The sequence below is a fragment of the Melitaea cinxia genome, chromosome 3, assembly GCF_905220565.1.
Source record: "Melitaea cinxia chromosome 3, ilMelCinx1.1, whole genome shotgun sequence".
Taxonomy (NCBI): domain Eukaryota; kingdom Metazoa; phylum Arthropoda; class Insecta; order Lepidoptera; family Nymphalidae; genus Melitaea; species Melitaea cinxia.
This window is the reverse complement of record NC_059396.1, coordinates 11,278,742-11,296,021: the sequence shown is the minus strand read 5'-3', so window position 1 is coordinate 11,296,021 and position 17,280 is coordinate 11,278,742. Positions and strand designations below refer to the sequence as shown.

General features: G+C 33.0%; 1 pseudogene; it reads right to left on the bottom strand.

The window, feature by feature from the left end:
- Positions 1-12,112, bottom strand: part of LOC123667498 — a 58,155-nt pseudogene extending 46,043 nt beyond the window's left edge.
- Positions 12,113-17,280: the final 5,168 nt, after the last annotated feature.

Genomic DNA, 17,280 nt, shown 5'->3' with positions numbered 1-17,280 from the left:
CAATTAAACTCTCAATACTACAAACTAGAAGAGGCAACGAGTTCCTTCTGTTCGATGCAAAAACTCTGCTTATTATAGAAAATGCTATTGACATGCAAAAAACTGTTGATCCGTTAGTAAAGGTCGTAGATGTCTACGAGAACGCTCAATTGAATTCGCGTTTAACAGTTTCAATAAGGCATTGTGCAATTGTTAGAAAAGCGATACTTATACGTTCACTCTGTATAATAATAATACAATAACATCACAAATGAAAATCATTATTTTAAACTAAAATAAAAAAAAAAATAAGTAAATAAATAAATATGATTACGATGTTTTTTTTTGCTTTTATTAAATTTATTTAAATCAACCATTTAATTTTGCAAAGAAAAAAGAGGTATCGGGGTCTGGAAATTAAATCTCAACTTGACTTCCAAATTAACTAACAAATAGGCGAAGGCGACCACAATCTATGTCAAATTCTCACCGGCTTTCGCTGGTGATGTAAAATAATAATCAGGGGCACGAATTATCTAAATAGTCGTTGCACGACATCTAGAACATCAAGCACCGTTTGCTTTAAATGTACTTAACTTAAACAAAGAAATAACTGATGAAAATAACAACCTGTCTCCTAAACTTTTTCTTTAAAATCTCAAACGGCCTAAAGAAAAAAGTGTAAGTACTTTTGTTCTGTGTAAAATGTCTATAATTAATTGTTTAGTATTTTTAATCTACATAGGAAACATCATTTTAAAGAAGGTTTTACCAAATTTTTGTGAAATATTCCTACGTGAGCTAGGTCCACCTAGCAGCCGACTGGTATAGCTACATTTTTTTTTTTTCGATAAACATACATATACATACAAACAAATAATATATTTAATAATTACAATTCCTAAAATAGTATGAACGGAAAGTATAACACATTTTTCTATAAAAATTTTCCATAAAATTTTTATCATTATTATTATTTTACTCTTTATTGTACACTACAATATGCAAATACAAAATAAAAATACTACAGACAACTTAAGGATGTACAAGAGGCGGTCTTATGGCCAGTTTGCCATTTCTTCCAGACAACCCGAAATAGGATTGAATATTATTTATTTGAGAGATCGGGAAGGTGGTGCAGTTATATTATAATAAAATTACATACAAATATCTACACATTAATTTACCTTTTAATATTATATTAATAATGCTCGAATTGTATGTTTTTTTGAAAGTTGGCTACAGATTTACGAATAATACATAACCTACCTAGGTACATTTATTAAAATGACTCTGATTCAAATACAATATAGCAAATCTTCAAAGGTACCGTACGCCTTCAATTAATTATTTAAAATTAATACAACACATACAGCTCATTAAAGTACCGAAAAATATATTTTTTTTTGAAAATTAATTTTATTGGAAATTAATGGAATATTTTTTGGTAATGTTTATTAGATAGTCAACGTAAGGACAGGCCATTATCTTAATAGGCTACCCTCTACATATTTCCCAAGGGCACAAACCTAACAATTGCACCTTACCCTCAGACCTGTAATAAATCTTAATGAACTGTCAAACATTTTCTCGTAATTCAACGTTATCATCGCAATAAATTATAATACAAGAGAAACAAAATGTTTTTCACGTTATTACCTGAAATTGTTTCCAATCATGTTCTAGATATACAAATGATAGCTCGCAGTAATTTAACAAACGTAATTATAATAGTGCTATCAGTAAACTGTAAAAACAGTTAAAACATAAAACAAACAAACAAAAAGAATTTAAAGTTTGATATATCATTAAATTTCAACTAAAAATAAAATTATGATAAAAACTACTTGACTTTTCTCGCTATTGCTCTTGTGTATTTAGTTTAGTTTGTAGACAATACGACGCATAGTAGTTTCTGGAAAAATAAGGCTACTAACAAATTAATCGTACTTATTTGCATAGATGGTTATAAACTGAAATACCTAGAATAAGGTTACTTATAATCTTGGAATTCTTTCTCTAGAATCTTGGAATCTTTTTCTTTATTATATTATATTTATATATATGGTCGAATTGAGAAACCTCCTCCTTTTTTGAAGTCGTTTAAATTAAAATACGTTCAGAAAACGTCCATCTTTAGGAGTGAAAAAATTATAAATACTTAATTACTTTAAATCTTCCCTGGACCAAGCCCTTATTTTTCGCAATACCTACTCAAACAACAGTTGATCGCAGACGAGGGGAGATGTGCATGCGGTGTGTACTGTGAATGCCAATCGGGTTTTGAGGGTTCTCGAGCTGCCTTTCCTTAGTGAACAATGCGTTATGAAGTACAGCACACGCAAGATCGTACAGCACATTGCGTAGAAGGCAGACTCCGACTTTATTGGCTTAATCGTAGCAGGAATTTTAAGTTGCTTAAAAGGGTTATGATTTAAAAAAAAAATGTTACAAAGACTTTTGAAGAAGTTTATAACTAAAGAACTTAATAATTAAATAGTTAATAAATATTTTTTATATTCACAATATAAATTCACACAAAATTTTTAACAAAAAGATCCCGACTAGAAAAAAAGTCAGGCTCAACCAGATCATATATCTGGACCGGGTCAAGATAGAATGAGGCATGCCAGATTCGGCAAGCTGTATCAGGACCAGGTCTGGTCCAGACAAGGATAGCCTGATGTAAAATATAATCAAGTATAGTAAGGCATATTGGATCAGGACCCGGTCCGGTCCAGATAAGGATAGCTTGATATAAAATATAATAATGTATGGTAAGGCATAACTGCATCAGGACCAGGTCTAGTCCTGATCAGGATAGCCTGAAAGAAATTACGCGAACTGAGCCTGATAGTTCACAATGGACTATGTCACTAAATAACAAGACAAACGCTCTAGAACGATTTACATGTAGTTAAGTTGTAACTATTAATGTATTAGGCAAAAGTATAGTTTTGCCCATTTGGGAGAACGAGCAAATAACGGCAATCAAATCACAATCAGAGAGAAAGCCTTACATCTCGGAGGTTGATGCCTCAAGCCGACGCTTTGTTGCGTGTACTGTTTACGTTAGAACGTGTTAGATCTAATTATATCACTTGCTTCGGCTTCACTAGTCACGACTGCCAAATTATTGTTACCCGACAATTTTTGATACATCACAGACAGAAATCTATACAGACTATATAAATATGTTTGTTAATGTAAAGTTTAGTGGTCTTTACACACTAAAATCGAATTTTGTATTTTTTTTTTTATTTATTTAGATAAAGAATTGTTTCGTCTCATAATTGTTCAAAGTATTCTCATAAATTATACAAATATACCTAGCCTCGTATGTAATGTGAGTGGTGCATATATAGTGGAAAAACAATGAAATGAATGTCCTTGAAATATTAATAAATACCCTAAAAATATCAATAAAAATTGTAATTTTTATTGATTTTTAATGACAGTTTTTAAATATGTTTATTGTAAAATCATAATTGTATATAGGTATTACCTTAAAATTCTCTGTTTAATATTTACTAGCCTTATAGAACCCATAGTACTTATACTCTAAGTACTTGTACTGCTAGACTCATTCAATATTTTGCGATTGTAAAATAAAAACAAACTGGGCTATACAGTGGGTACTTTAACCTTCAAACAATTTAGAAGTGTTCCGTAAACACTCACTTCTTGACCCACGTAGGGAAGCGGTAACGGTAACATTCGCACGTTTCTTCAACATTTTGAAAGCAAACATCTACAGTTTTCTAAACCCTGTAGACTATTGACATAAATACTCGTATATCCATACATATTATTACATAGTCATAAAAATCGTTGTGTGACTGAGAAACTGCTTCATCGCCGTGCCTAAACTATTAAAGTTACACAAATAAAACTTGACCAGTAAGAGGACATCCATTAATTACGTGAGCTCAGAATGGGGGGAGGGGTTTAATGAAACCTCACCAAATCTCATTTAAGCCGGGAGGATAATCGAATATTTCATCTCAGCTTCAAAAAATATAAATAAAGCTTGGAGTGGATAGACGAAGAAAACGTAGACATTTCCCGTGACTATCTTCCAGCACTACCAGAAATCTCAGATGTCGTGTGTCCGATTATTTCAATCGAAAAATACAAGTTTCTATGGGTTGAGTAAAAATTTTAAAAAAGTGTTGTTTTATATCTATTTTTGTTTCGAATTTTATTTAATTTAAACAAATTTACTATAGTATACCTACCTAAACGTTTTATCATATTCCAGAATAATAAAAATAAATTTAGTTTAATATATTGTTTACATCAATTTCAGGTAAGGGCAAATCTCACTAAATCTCACCTAAGGGTGGGAGGGGTCTAAACTGATCGAAAAAGAGCTCACGTAAATAATGGATCCCCCTAAGGATCTTTCAGAATAAATTTTGTGTACCAAATTATGTATTAGCGTATGATTATTAATTCCATATCTGGCAATTTGGGTTTGAGCTGAGAAATCAAATTTGACCCTCTGATTAACAATTACTTAATCTTCATTGTTTATCACCGTGTATGGTCATCACGCATATTGTTATACGTTAGTCTGCTCTACCGATATAGTTTTTCTCGTTGGAATGTGTAGCAAGATTATAGACATAATTATCTATGGTTACATAATAATTACAATATACAGATATTTATTGTATAAAAACTAAGCCTTATAATGACTTGTGAGTTAAATATATACTACTTAAATTTTCGTTGATTAATTACTTCCACAATATGTAGTTGTATATAACGAAATTGATGCAAACCCATTTTATTGATTGAATTGTTTGAATAACAATAATTGCTACGTATGCAGTTATGCTACCGTGCTAAATGTGTGTTTAATTTTTAAATAATAATGCTAATCTCGCAATTGACTAAGATGATTTTTATGAAACTTAGCTTTGTGAGACTATGATTATAACTGTTAAAGATGATGATGGAATGATGAAGACATCATAATTAAAAAAGCGCGCACAATTTAAAAATTCTATACATAGTTTTTTTTTTTGTTCTACAAAAGCAATCGCAATATTAAAACCAAATGGCCTAATAGAGAATAAAACGAATTGTAACGTCAACTTTAAATCAACAGATTATTCAAACCTATTTGTTCATTTCTCATGAACGAATAAATAAAAAAAGTAATACATCACGATACACATCCTCATAAAGCTTAATAATTAAGAAAAAAATAAACAAATGCCAGCAGATGCGATCAGATCATGTGTAACTTGTGGGGTCATTCATAGGAAGTGAGTATGTAATTGTGACGACTGGACACAATGAGGGGAATTGGCCAGTACCGATTGTTGTGCGACCAACGCCCGCACCCATCGCCATTTATTGAATGAATGCGTTACTTTAACTAACAACGCTAGCCAAACGGAGCGTAAATGTTTTGCGTGGCTCACCGGTACACGATGCTGCACTCACTACTATCATCCGGAAACAATAATATATATATACTATAATATAAAAATATAAAGTACCTTTTGTGTAAAACTTCATTTAAAAACATGTTAGGTCGAAGTTATTTGAGGTTTACACTACATTGTTTTTCCACTATATTATCGTACAAGTTTATGGTAGGAAAATTAATTTGACGCAATTATTAACTAATATTCATAGCTGCATATTTATCCTTTATCACTATAAATTTTATTTCAATTATTTGAAATAAACCATAGAATGTAAGCAAGTATGATGTAATTTCGATATTTTGCGTTTCGACACACATGCCTTTACTCTTCTATCTTAGAAAACAATCTATAGTTTACATTGGCATCGTGTCGTGATGATCATAGCGTAGAGAATCGACGAGATAGCCGGGGCCGTGCGACAGGTCCACGATTATGAACGCATTCTGCACGGTGGTCGCAACCTGTCGCGTCTCTACCACGTTCCTATATATTTATAATGGGAACCACTCGCACACCTGTGCCTGTCTCGTGCTACAGTATTCTTATTTGTTTTTTTCTTGTCATATGATTAATGCTTTGTAATCTGAACGTGTGTGTGTGTTATTTGCAAATATGATACTTCATTACGTCAAGTTAAAATAATATTGTGTTACTACTGCAGAATAACACAAAAATATTTTTTTCAATTATAACTATCATGTCATACATACTATTGCCCTGTTCTCGATTTAACTTTTTTTTTCAACATTTAAGAGAGACAATTTATAATAATTAATAACACAAAGCATCTCAAGCTTAAAAATAACCAGCAGTCTCAAGAGTACAAAAGACAAGAGAAGATATACATACGTAATTACACTTTAAATTATTTATTACTTTATTATTATTATTTTTTATTAAACCTTTGTACCAAACATCTTATATAACCTAATATTGTTACCATAATAATAGGGTTAAATTAAGATAATAATTTAATAAAAACATATACTTACCCAGAGAACAAAACTGTTACTTTCGAAAATTAATCCTAACTCCCGTTAAGTTAACGCATCAAAAAGTTTGTATTGATATGCATTCATAAAAGTTATATTCCTCATAAAAGCTATTCCATCCCTTTTAGTAGTTACCTAACCATCACTTTCAAAACAAACCTGGATTCAAGCTTTCACTTCAGTGAAGTTGTAATAGACTGTTAAACTTTTAATTACTTGTATTATTTATAAATGTAGGTACGACCAAATTGATAATGTTCACTTACCTAGATCGATATATATACATACGAGTATATCGATCTAGATAAGTGAACAACATTTATATAATAGGTACCTTTTCTTGTAAAATAGATGGCATGATTCATTAAACAATTTTGTCATTTTTTTATTACAACAGGTTAGGTTAGTTAATACAAACTAAATATGCTTTTATGGTAGTTTGATGGTGTCGTGTGGTGTTGACCGAGTAGAATAACACAACCCCCATTCTTCCCGTGGGGGTCGTAAAAGGCGACAGAGGGATAAACCTGGCTCAAAATTATCAAGGTCCTTCTTCAGGAAAACTTCATTTGAAACCCGGAATGGGGTCTCCGTCAGACATTTTTGGCATAGCTCTAAAATGCGAAAGACTCCTGCAGCCGAACAGACTCCACACGTATCGTTATACTCGTCGTTCCTGTGGGCCTAGCCAGTGAGGTCGAGAGGGTGGCGCAGAGCTTAGGCAACTCTGCGTTTTCTGAAGAGTGTCCTAGGTAACACAGTGTCTATCTGACATTGTCTAAATCGTCTGCAATAGACGGATTAAGGCCAATGATGATGCTTTTAATGTATGCAACCGTAAAACAACGAAGCTATCTTTCATTAATCACCTTTGGCTTTATTCATATTGTTCCGTTCGTCGAATAAAGTTCGGAACATTTTTACATTGAATAGAACCCTTTAAAATGTTATATGTGTAGGCGACACTATGTGTTTTCTTTATCAGTAACTATTGAAAGTTTAACTAGTAATTTATTATAATTTATTTAAAAAATTATATGTTAGGTAAATATGTTTTTAGTAAAAAAAAAAAAAAAAAACAATCTACAGTATTATACTGCTCTGCTGTTGTGTCATTAAGTTTAATGAATGATAAACGAATCTTTACCTACTTAACGTTAACCCAAGAATCCTACAAAATATTTTTACGATTCAAATGATTAAAAGTAAGTGTCGGTGAGTTGATTCCAATTCTATCCGTCTTGATGAGATCGTGAGCAAAGCCTCCGAAACCCCGTCTACACGACGTCATGCATCGATGAGCCATTCGATACGACAGGTGTAACACCGAGCGTTTGCCATAACTTTACCATACAACAAAGCTATTCTTTCTTGTTTATAGAGTAAAAAAAACATTTGATACGATTTTTACATACAATTGAATAGCGTTAGAATTTACGCCTCCTCATCTATACAAAATTACTATCATCTATCGCAAATATTTCCTTCAAACGAATGTAGATTGTAGGTATAACATTAGAGTTGTAGAATTTGTGCATGTTCTACTGCATCTACGCATCTACGTATTTGTCACATTTTATCAATCTTTTTCCCAATATTTTGTTGGTCCAACAATTAACAATTTCTAGACCTAAATCAAAAATAACACAAATCAAATTACTTTTTGATATGTAACAGATATATAATGACATAATGTATTGTTCTCCCCGTTAGTTTCGTTAGATAGCAGATAATTAGTTTATGGCTGTAATTGTGGCTTACGAGTTACAGCAACTGATTGATGCGCCAACGTTCGCGGGATAGATTCTTGCACACGACAAATATTCCTTTGTATAGGTTATATAGAAGTCGAGGTTTCAGTATTTTATCTTGTAAATTATGTTTTCGGACCTCTGACATTGGATGCAAATCCTTGTGTGCTTTACACTCAACGACCCTACGTTTTGTAGTAGTTGTAAATTAAAACATTATAGTTATTATAGTATAAGTTTGAGCAGACATAAAACATTAAACGCCTATCTATGCTAAGAAGTTTGTCTCATATAAGCTAAACGCACTCAAAAAATTAATGCCTATTCAAAATTTCTAAATCATTTTCAGCTTTTGAACGAGTTTACCTTTAAAATATTATAATAATTTTAGATAACAATTCTTAGGTATAATACTTTTAAATTATTCAAATCTTAATAATATTTACACATACACATATTTGTAAATATTAAAAATGTTCAAATCCTATTAGTATAATTTAAACACTTATATGTCACCGTTTGTTTTTACCGTCAAAAATTTGTTGTTTATGTGGTTTAAAAGCGAGTGACTCTATTTTTTGCGCAATGACTTTATTAGTCAATCATATATGTCTCTGGCACAAAAAAGGATATAGATACAAGTTAAATCACTCTAAGTTCAAGTTTAAATTGACATATTATTTTTATTGTTTTCGTTTTCTCAGTTCTTTTATCAGTATTTTGTCGTCGTTTTGTTACATTATTATCATTAATTACATACTAATCTATTTTAAGACTTTTATAAGATATATATATAATTATAGATTTCCTAAGAAAATGAAATACCTATTTTATAAAAATTCATTATTACTAGCAAATCTATATTATTGTAATACGTAATGCCCTTTTTTATCTATTACCAATTAGACGTTGCTTTGGTGTGGTGGTGCGTGCACCGTGTGGGCGCTTACATTTCGGGTTCGATTCCCGCTCGAGATGGATATTTATTTTTTTCTTTACAATATTTCTTTCCGGTCTAGTTGTCTATCCTTGTGGATCTCGCCACAAAACCCCGACCCTTCTCCAACGTGGAGAAAGAGGCCTATACCCAGCAGTGGAATGTTACAGGCTGAATCCTAATTGTATCTATTATCTAATAAATATGTTAGGTATTAAAATAATAGAAAACAATATATACAACCAATAAAAAGTTACGTCATAAGACATAACTTAATGAAAAGATAATTGTGTTTGCTTGAAAATGAAAAAACCGACTACAATTACATGACGAAAACTCAAGTAAATACGCACTATTAGAGAGAACTCAAAAAATACTAACTAGGCAGATCTTGATCAAATTTAAACGGAACCTCATCAGCTTTCGACTAAAAAAAATAATTATCGAAATCTAACAGATACCGATCCAGCAAAAAGTTGTGAGGTATAATACAACGTAGATCGACGGAATAATAGTTAAGTAAATGCGCATTATCAGCGATAACTCAAAAAGTACATGTCAGACAATTAAATTTAAATAGGACCACATGACACGCACCGTCTTTCGATTAAAAAAGTTCTGAGGTAACATACATAAAATAATACAGTCGAATTGAGAACCACCTCATTTTTAGGAGTCGGTTAAAAATGGACAACAATGTGACAAGAAGGGAGAAAGACGTACGTTAATTTTGTGAACTTCAGATCTAAATTATATGATACATTAGTATACTAGAATCAATAAAAAAAAATAAATAAAAAAAATGTAATTTAACATGTTTTAGTTGTATGTTTCTATTTGTATGTATTGTTTTAGACTTCTTTATAAACTTTGTCACGTCCCTTTAATACCTACTAGGTATATTACAAAGTCGTTAAAAACAGACCATAAATAATTGTGTTTGCAGGCAAACGAAGAAAAACCGACTTCAATTATATTGACAAGTAATATGACGTAGGACGTAGCCGACCGATGGCGGGATAACCATCCAACTGCTGGCTTTGAAATACACAGGCCGAAGACGGGCAGCAGCGTCTTCGGTGCGACAAAGCGCGAACCTACTGCGGTCACCAACCCGCCTGTCCAGCGTGGTGACTATGGGCAAAACACATGAGTTCACGTTATTTTTGGCGTAAACTTGTGGAGGCCTATGTCCAGCAGTGGACTGTTTAGGCTGTAATGATGACGTAGGTAGACAAAAAAAATGTCAAGTAAATACGCATTATCAAAGATTACTTCAAAATTTTTAATCAGATCTCGATGAAATTTAAATATGACCACATGATACACATCGGCTTTCGTTTAAATTAAAAATCATCAAAATCGGTATTACCAGTAAAAAGTTATGCGGATTTTCGAGAGTTTCCCTCGATTTCTCTGGGATCCCGTCATCAGATCCTGGTTTCCTTATCAGGGTACCAAACTAGGGATATTTCCTTTCCAACAAAAAAAGAATTATCGAAATCGGTCCATAAACGACGGAGTTATCCCCGAACATACATTAAAAAAAACATATATACGGTCGAATAAAGTAATCTCCTCCTTTTTTGAAGTCGGTTTAATAGATGTGCTAATTTTTATTGTTTATAATATTATTTCTATTTGGTCAACTAAATCTAAGGATATCTACTTTATAACTTTCCAGATCAGGAAACTAGATAAATAAGCCATTAATTATGACCTACCTGCACCGACGTTGGTGATAGTAACCCAGAAGTCGATAGTCTTCTCAGGCCCTAATTCTTCATAGTCCCACTTCTTTTTAACTTTCACCACACCACTTGGTTCGACGGTAACCCACGGGTTCTCGTCTCTAATTTTAAAAGTTTCTTTATCGGTCTCTTTTTCAAGAGTAAACACAGAACGACCTTCAACTTCGCCATCAGCTTCAGTGAATTCGATACGTTTTGTTGGGCGTACTGCGCGCGTAACTCTTCTCTTTTCGCGATGAAGTGTTGGAAACTCTTTTTGTTCTCGTATAAAAAATTCTATCAAAACTTGTGCGGGTAGACTCTTTCGCGGTGGAACTCCAGTATCGTGTGCCAGAACTTGTAATATGACTTCGTGTCCGTCTGGCTCACCGGCTAGAATAAGTTCTCCCGTTTGTGGAACTATCACTGCAATATTCGTAGGGGTCTTAATTGAATAATATACGCGATCGCCATCAATATCGAATGCGTTTACTTTCCCTATAGTAGAAAATCGTTGCCAATGTGCAGTTCCGTTATGACAATCATTATCACAAGTTCCATTCACAGCAAAATAATAGATTTCATGTTCAAATATAGGCTCATGGTCGTTTTCATTAGCAACATTAATTCTGACAGGAAGATTTGCCTTATTTACTCCATGTAGATCAGTGGCTTGAACAATTAAATCGTAAAATTTTTTGCTTTCAGCGTCTAAGCTTTGTTTAGCTACCACTTCTACATCGCCGTTTGTTATTACTGATCTTATATCAGAGTCAGTAGTCGCACCCTTATCACGAAGAGCAAAAATTAATCCTTCATTTCCGTGAATTATCTTGTACGCTATGGGACCTACATCAGCAAGCGCGGTAGCTTTTATAGGTGACATATCGACCACTGTTCCTGGTGGAGAATTTTCTGGAATTTCACCATGTACACCATTTGTTTCAGTAAAATGAAGCATTTGCTTGCGGTCCATTACTAAGAGGTGCACCGTATGCGCCGAACTGCTAAAGGGAGTCTGCTCTAAAACGGCAAGATTTAGAGGCTGATTGAGTAATGGTGCAAGATCAGCAGTAGTCATCAAAAGTCCGTCATCCAGAAGAGTGAAGTATGAAGCATATTCAGGTTCAAGCAGAGTGTATCGCGAATGATTACTGACGAAGTGCCGTATAGCGTGACCAGGGCGGACGTCATGTGGCAAGAGGATAAGTGCGCTGGTCTCGAGCGCAAAGATAATGACGTAGAGCAGTGCTCCTCCCGCCAACACTATGCGCGCCATTGCTCTTGAGGATATTTTTAATTATCCTAACATTTCCACCTGTAACAAACAATATACATATACAAATAAATGTATTTATTCCACTTTCTCATTTTTATTTAATGAAACACTGCTGTTACTTTGTTACTAAAAAAATCTCGTTTAAACAAAAACGCATATTATTATATAATTATATATAATAATATGCGTTATATAATTCGTTTATCTTTAATTGAATTATTTAATCAAAAGAAATATAAGATTTGTTAATCAAGAATTAATTAGTACGAGTATAGGACTATTATTAATATAACTTGCGTATGTTTACATTTTTATTCGTTTCTAAGACTTATAGTGGAAGCATAAAATCGTTTAAATCAAAAAGATTTTTCTTTTCTACATTAATTTTTACTCTACTTACAAATAAGATGTTTCAATGCAGTAAAAATTTGATGTTCAAGAGTTATGACATATTGTAAAAATATTTTTAACGATTAAGGGTCTATTCTGCGGAATGTCTAATAAAAGTAGTACCTAGTAATGTTTATTTAATATATCATATGAAACAGTATGAAAACGAAAGACACGCGGATTCATAGACGATGGCATCGACGAAGGGCGGCAGTCGGCACACATGCAGAGCTTTATTTAGGCGGCAGGCGGTAACGCCGGCGTCTCGCGAGCCGCCGCCGCCGATCAATACCCCCTTTGCGCCGTCGCGCAACGATTTGCAAGCAAATCTAGACTGTATTTGCTCCAGTTCACGATATACCATCAAATATTCACTCACTTAAAACACTGAAAAGAAACCAATTCTATCGTACCCATTTACAAATATCAAATTCGTCGTTTTTCATAAATCCATTAGTTTTAACTGCTTTTATATCGGTTAACGCTTAAAAAAATGTTCTATTACATAAAACTGAAAAAAAAAACATTCGATTATCACTTTGTTTATTTAAATTCACTAATGCGTTTAATTGTAAAACAATTTAATCCTACTTGTAAACATGTGAATCGAATGTAAACAAAATATAAAATAGAGATATTTATTTTCCGTAGTTAAAGGTATAATTTTTATTCACTTAAACACTACAAATCCATGTTAACAAATTCATAAATAAAATCTCAGTACGTACTTATTAGAGATGCGGATAATATAGCGATATCGTAGCGTTCTAGGGATGCCCTCTTTCATACGACAACACCCGTACGTAAGCGGCATGAAAACGCGACTGCCGACTAAAATCTGCAGCGCGCGCGCGTATTGAACGTTCCGCCCGACCCCGCCACCCCCGCTTTTACCAACCCTCCTGCTACACTACGTACGGTAGGATCGAGGTCTTCCAAACTCCCCCTAGCTTCGAACTTTAATGCATAACTACATACAACTCTGCGAGTCTGCGTTAACTTTCATTTATGAGAAAGTCATTTAATTTGAGTTAATTTGACATCCTTACACATTGAGATGGTTTGAAGTAAGTAATGTACATAAATAGGACATAACATAAATAGTAAATTTTTATTCGACTTGATAATGTTATAAATTATAAGCTTACTAGCGACCCGCCCCGGCTTCGCACGGGTGCAATGCTGATACTAAAAATACTACAGAATGTCTTTAATTATAGTGTGAAGCTAGCTTATGACATGGTTATTAACATAATAACAACAACATTCAAATACCTATGCGTCGTTAGAATACGCGTTGTTACAGAATGCGTTGAAGAAATAAAGGTTCACTGCTCGTTCCCCGTAGGTGATAACGTGATAATATGTAGCCTATATGTTGACCCGACTTCTTAATAATATTCGTGCCAAATTTGAAGTAAAGTCATGTAGTACTTTTTGAGTTTATCCCGGACATACATACAGACAAACAGACAAAAATTCTAAAAACCATATTTTTGGTTTCGGTATCGATTGTAGATCACACCCAAGTATTCTTTTAAAAAAATATTCAATGTACAGTTTTGACTTTCCTACCATTTTATTATGTCTCTCTCTCGAAAATTCGCTCTTCTTCTCTCGAAAAAACTCTCGAAAATCCGCAATAACTTTTTACTGGGTGTACCGATTTTGATAATTTTTAATTTAATCGAAAGCTAATGTTTATCATGTGGTCACATTTAAATTTTATCGAGATCTGATAACTAATTTTTGAGTAATCTTTGATAACGCGTAGATGTATAGATGATGAATATTGAACCATACTAAGTACTGATAAAATTTATATTTGTTACTTACTTATATTTTAATAACAAAACTATTTTTACACCGACCGTATAAGTTTGATTTCCGCTAATATTTGTACATAGTGTAGAACACAACTGAAAACACTCAAAGAAACACTTATTTCTCACTTCAAATCTATAGTTATTCATTAACAATACACACTTTTAACTACGTTAAATACGTTATCACAATAATCGTTTACACGCCACTTATCGAGCAGCAACACTAGCCGCATAATAATTAAATAATAACTACTTCTTCACTTACAAATTATCATTTTTATACGACAACAATCCCGCCAATATATGACAAAGATGGCGACTGACCAATCAGAAAATTAGTATTAACTATACGGAAGATAGTGTCTTCATCTTTAGGCTCTTCCGGTACTTCAACAAATATTAATCACATTAAGAACACTACAATCTAATCAAATTACAACCAGTACAATCTTTTAAATTAATTAGAGCATAAATTTGAATGATAACAGTATTTATTGGGCAACTACCCTCCAAACAGATAATAAAAATGATGACTGACTAATCGTAAATTAACCTTTTGACCGCCACGCCTCAAAACCATTCCCGTGCCCTGTACGCCAAGGCATAAAATAAACAAAAATACCTACGAAAAAAATAGTGCTGCCAAGAGTCGTTATCGAGTACCACACAGCGACTTGTTTTTGCTGGTTTTTATGCAATAAATGACTACTTATATAATCTAGGAAGGTTTATTTTTTAATATTTTTCTTGTGTTATCTTGCACTCGTTATATATACTTACAACAACATAAATAAAAAACAAACATTACAAAAATAATCGTAGTAAAGCACAACACTCTTTTCTATCGCCATGACGTCATTGTCACGACTGGACGACTACGGCGCAGCTGACCTACGGTTTTGAAACTCTCTTTAGAGACGTGCTGTGTCGCACGCAAGGAAGCCGCAGGCTATATATCGATTTCGAATCGAATCGATATATACATGAAAAGTAATTTAGAAAAAAATTAACCAAATTCAAATTTGTAATTTTTTAACCGACATCAAAAAAGGAGTTGGTTACTCAATTATTCGGGGATAACTTTGTCATTTGTGAACCGATTTTGATAATTCTTTTTTTGTTGGAAAGGAGATAACCCCGGTGTAGTACCATGCTAAGGAAACCAGGATTTGATAATGAGATCTCAAAAATCTGCATAACTTTTACTGGGTGCACCGATTTTGATAATTATTAATTTTTAATTTAATCGAAAGCCGATGTTTATCATGTAGTCACATTTAAATTTCATCCAAACCCGATAACAACTTTTTGATTGATCTTTGATAATGCGTATTTACTTGCCTTTTTTTTTGTCCACCTACGTTGTATTATTACCTGTCGATATAATTGAAGTTAGTTTTTTTCGTTTGCCTGCAAACACAATTATTATCTTAATAGATAATAGTTTATTATCTAAGGTTCATTAAAACAGTATTCCACTGTGCCCCGTTCCATAGTGCCCCCATAAGGCCAACGTTTCAAACGAGTTTTATAAAAATTTAGGTTATTTTTTGAACTTTCCACACAATTGTCTCAAATGATTAAAATTAATGGAAAAAAATATCATTTACCTATTCTTTAAACTTTTTTACTAAAAAGAAAGTACTTTGAAAAGAAATCTCAACTTTTGAACAAGAATAATTGTGTTTGCTCGAATACAACGTAGATCGACGAAAAAATAGTCAAGTAACTACGCGTTATCAAAGATTACTCAAAAAGTAGATATCAGATCTCAATGAAATTTATATGTGACCACATGATAAACATTAGCTTTCGATAAAATTAAAAATTATCAAAATCGGTACACCCAGTAAAAAGTTATTACGGTTTTGCAAGAGTCCCTACGCGCTGTAATTGGTCGAAGCGTTACCACACGGATTAGTTTAGAATCCAAATTTTTATCGACACTGTTCCATAGTGCCCCGTGTTCCACTGTTCCCCAACTCAGTAGTTGATCCGATGAAGCAAATTAATATAATCGGTGCGGTCGATGCCAGCCTTAGTTTAAAAGAAATATTTACATGCGTTAAATATTTTTTTGCTTAGGTAGCAAATAGTACTAAAACAGTACTGAGTAAGTAGCAATATTTCAAATCAAATATTTCACGACACACGACACGACATGGGTCTTAGAAAAAAAGCTTTTATGAGAGTGGGGGTTAGAGATGATATTGATGCTGCCAGATGATTTTGAGAATGAGAAAGAAAATCGTAATTTCGCTCTTAACCTTAGATAAAAAAAATGAAAAAAAAAATTTTCATTGTATATTATTAAAATCATCGACGCCTTCCAAAATGCGACGATGTTCTAAGGTATCGCTCGTCTTGCACTTCACTAGTTTTCTCGCTATTCGCTTATGACGTCATCAGCGTGTCGTCTATACTTGACAACGGCGTGTAGAGAACGGATTAATGACTACGCGCTAGAGATGCGCCAGATTTGAGATATCAGATTTATTATGGCGATTTAATTGATTTTAGTTGATTTGATTTTTTATTCATTTGCTATTTAGTTTGATTAGCTGATGATAGTTTTATGTTTTTTACCTTTTGTTTTATTCAAATATTAAATTATTTATAGAAAATATAACACGTTTGAGTTGAATTTTGAATAGCTAATTGCAAAAATGACTTGTAATTATGATTTTTTTAAAGTGCAATAAAGAATATATAAATCATCTATACCATTTTGACTAGCCCGTTGGCGCAGTTTGTAGTGACTACAGGTCGGCGGTGCTTTCTGCTCCGGAGGTTATGGGTTTGATTCCCACCCCGAGTCTGGGTATAATATATATTTATTTATATGTGTATTATTTATATGTATGCTTATCAAAAAAAAATAGCTATACCAGTCAGCTGTTGCCTATAACACAAGCATTAAGTTGCTTACTTTAGGAACAGATGACCGTGTGT